The sequence below is a fragment of the Mus pahari genome, chromosome 20, assembly GCF_900095145.1.
Source record: "Mus pahari chromosome 20, PAHARI_EIJ_v1.1, whole genome shotgun sequence".
Classification (NCBI taxonomy): domain Eukaryota; kingdom Metazoa; phylum Chordata; class Mammalia; order Rodentia; family Muridae; genus Mus; species Mus pahari.
The window spans coordinates 34170185-34174001 of record NC_034609.1 but is presented as its reverse complement, the minus strand read 5'-3'; the positions used below and the strand labels follow the sequence as shown (position 1 = coordinate 34174001).

At 48.8% G+C, this 3817-nt stretch overlaps 1 protein-coding gene across 4 annotated transcripts in view; it reads left to right on the top strand.

Moving 5' to 3' along the window:
* The first annotated feature begins 1432 nt into the window (after positions 1-1432).
* Il34 (interleukin 34) overlaps positions 1433-3817 on the top strand; it is a 68198-nt gene continuing 65813 nt past the window's right edge. For 3 of the 4 annotated variants that reach the window (XM_029532383.1, XM_021220777.2, XM_021220776.2), the window contains exon 1: positions 1433-1564. The gene's annotated coding sequence lies outside the window, so the exon portion shown is untranslated. Of the gene's footprint in view, positions 1565-1663; positions 1710-3817 lie in introns of all 4 variants that reach the window. The other variant, XM_029532381.1, reaches the window with a different exon arrangement.

Sequence of the window (3817 nt, the reverse complement as noted above, 5' to 3'; positions counted from 1 at the left end):
TATTTACTATGGGCTTCAGACACTGGTGCTGTCCGAGTGACACGCTGGCGGGCGACTCTGGCCTTTAAGAAGGCCAGGCTGTAACTAGAGGAGGCAGCTTTACTGGTGAAGCTTGGGAGAAACATCTGCTAGAGGCCATGTGGCAAAGAAATCTGTGGGAAAGCAGTTGACCGTGGAGTCTGGTGGCTTGAATGTGGCTATGGTAACAGGAGTGTTGACTATCCTCAGGACAGTCTGAGAGTCCTGAGCTCTGCAAGGCCTGGTGCCATCTTCATCCTGAATCACCAGCCTGTAAATTGAGCGCGCAGAGGAGAGGGCATCACACCAGGTCCAGAGACTCTGAAGAGTGGCATCTTGTGGCTGTGTCCCCATCTCTACCTCTTCTGCCCGACAGAACAGCTTTTGTGCAGGGCCTTTGTGGTGTGGTCCCAGTAGCCACTGCGGGGGTGGGGGTGGGGTGGGGTGGAGAGTTAACCGCGTGCATACCAGTGTGGGCACATTGTCTTCCTGCAAGTTCAGGGAATCCAGTTCTCTCAATCTAATTAAGAAAGCCTTTCTTGAACAACACCATTCATTAGCATTTAGAATAGGGCAAGCCCTTGTGTCCGGGCCAGCATTCCCAGACTGAGCTCTGTGGAGTCCCTTGAGTGGCCCTTTACTGAGAGAGGCTGTATTTAACTTCCTCCCTTGTTCAAAACACCACCACTACCACTGCTATGTCTAACGGTGGAAGAGCTTCAGGGGACGGGGGTCCCCACCTGTAACTATTCCAAATACAGTCATAAAATTAGGGGAAAGTGTGGTAGCACACACCTATAATCATAGCACTATAAAGTCAATCTCTAGACTAATTTGAAGCTAGCCTGGGCTACATTGGGATACTAATATTTTTTATAAAAGGTTGGCAAAGAAAGAGATGCTGTCCCTGCTGCACAGGCTCTCGTCACTATCCCCAGGAAAGCAAAAGTGGCTATGTCTGCAGGTGTGGCTCAGAGTCTTCAGAGGTTCCCATGAGGGTGGTTGTCACAGGCTTTGTCGTTAGACCTCAGTAACCAGCTGTGTGTGTTCTTGGGTAAACTTCAGGTCTTGTCTGTAGACGGGTTAACTGGAGCCAAAAAAACCTCTCCTAGGTCCCATCAGCTGTACTCAATTTTGTAATGAAAGAGGTATTCCAGGTATTCAGGAGAGGACCTGGAATTTTCCCCTAAAAGCCAGTCCAACCTACATAGAAACTAAGGATACCCCCAGATTCTAAAGACACCCCATATTCACCCTCAGGGCTCTCCCCTCGCCTTGACTGCATTTGCTGCTCCCTCCTACTCCACACTCCTAGACAGGCTGGGGCCACGTGGCCCCGCCCCACCCTGCCCCTGTTGGCTCCGGTTCTAGAAACACATCTGAGCTGCTGTAGCTTGTGTCCCCCGCCCTCCGAGAAGACCGTAGGCTGAACACGACAGCCTGTCCCACATAGAGTATACTGCCACAGCCCCAAAGCACCTGCTCCAGGCCTTGAGCTGCTCAAAGCTTCCAGCGACCCGACCCGTAGAAGCCTACATCCTGGCAGGTAAGCAGAATTGATGGTTTTTCCTTCACAAGGCTGCTCCCTCCCTGTCGCTGTCTCTGATGGATGTCTTTCCCTACCCCACCCCCGCCGATTTAACAGCCAGAGAGACTTGAACCCCAGTCGATAAGGCGCTGGCTAAGAAATGGTATGAACTCTGAAATGGTATGAGCTCTGAAATGGTATGAACTCTGCCTGCTGCGGGGTTTTCTTTTCTTTCTTTCTTTCTTTTTTTTTTTTTTTCTAATCTTTGCTTTCCCAGCCTTGCGGGAGAAAAATTGAGCCATATAACTATCAAATTGACTTACCTGTGTTTCCGTCCGGGTTCTGGCAGTTGGCAAATGCACTCTATGAATTGCTTTTAGCTTCCTGGAACTGAACATTGCTTTAGCTCTTTACACCTTATTGTGCCATGTGCATGAATTATTACTCGTATGAACTTCCTTGTCAAAAATTAATTGAGGCTAGCTGGTGTGGTGAGGCACTCCGGGAATGCCAGCACGTGAGAGGTAGAAGTGGGAGAATTAGTCACCCTTGGCTACTTAGCAAGTTCAAGGCCAGCCTCAAATTTAAAACAAAAAACCCTTTAAAAGAAAGGAAAATACAGGGCAGGGGAGAGAAGTGTGTGCAGGGTGCTAAGGACCTGAGTTCTTTCTCTAAAATGTATGTGAAGAAACACTGGGCATGGTGGCATGTTTGTAATCCCTGTGCTGGGGAGGTGGGGACAGGAGGATTCTTGGAGCTTTCGGGCTGGGCAGTCAAGCCTGCTTGGCTCGTTCCAGACCAATGAGAGACCCTGTCTCAAAGAAAGGTGGGCAGTGCCTAAGGAATGGCACATAAAGTGTTTCTCTGCCCTCTGCATTGCAACACATACACACACAAACACACACACAGAGGCAGAGAGAGGGAGAGGGAGGGGGAGGGGGAGGGGGAGGGGAAGGGAGGGGAGAGAGAGAGAGAGAGATTGCATAGATGAGCCAGTGTTTCAGAAATTATAATGAAGTGCTTTGACTTTTACATTTTGCTTTTGTTTGTTTGTTTGGTTTTGGTTTTTTTGAGACAGGTTTTCTCTGTGCAGCCCTGGCTATCCTGGAACTCACACTGTAGACCAGGCTGGCCTCAAATCCAGAAATCTGCCTGTCTCTGCCTCCCAAAGTGATTAAAGGTGTGCACCACTGCCCGGCTTTTTTTTTTTTTTTTTAAATAAACAGGGTCTTACTGTATAGCCCTGGCTGCCCTGGAACTCGCTATGTAGACCAGGCTGGCTTCAAACTCTGCCTGCATCTGCCTCTACACCTGGCAATAACCATTATTTTAGTGATCTATGTGGCGTTTGCCACATTCACAAACTCACCTCAGAATGTCCTTGGTCCCCGTGAAGTTCAGTTGTTCCTAGAATGTTTGTGCAACCGGCAACTTGGCTTCCATGGAGGACTGTGAAAATAAATTCCATCTCAATGAACATATTCAAACGGCCACGCCACCTCAGCCGCCTTCTACAGCATAGACACCTCAGGAAGCCTGCAGGTGCCTCTTCTGGTCTGCTGTGGTGGATTGCAGGGTAAACATATGGTGCAGCATAGTGAGCCTCAGCTAAGCTGGATGGATCCCGATACACTTTGCACCTCTTGCAGGGTCTGGCAGGCCATGGGCTCTTACTACATACACCTCAGGTGTCTTTCCTGTGACATGGAAACAAACATCAGAGACAGGTAGAAAGATTCATTTAAGCCGGGCCGGCAGTGGTGGCACACGCCTTTAATCCCAGCACGTGGGAGGTAGAGGCAGATTTCTGAGTTCGAGGCCAGCCTGGTCTACATCCAGAGTGCATTCCAGGACAGCCAGCGCTACACAGAGTAACCCTGTCTCAAGAAAACAAACAAAACAAAACAAAAAACAAACAAACGAAAGACAGATGGGTTGATTTTCTCAGCCAAAATATCTTCTTTTGATCTTTTTTAGCCTTGCTGTTCATTTTGCCTCCTCCCCAGAGCTTATTCACCCAGAATAAATACCTGGGACAAAGGGCAAGGACATCTTTGTGACACTGCTCATATTGCACGTTGGTTAGCTCCCTCGTGCTATTACAGGACATAGTTATTCATTTCTGGTTCCCTGATGATCCAGTGTGGCGGGTGGGGACTTACTCTTGGGATTTTTTTTTTTTTTTTGGTTTTTCAAGACAGGGTTTCTCTGTGTAGCCCTGGCTGTCCTGGAACTCACTCTGTAGACCAGACTGGCCTCGAACTCAGAAAT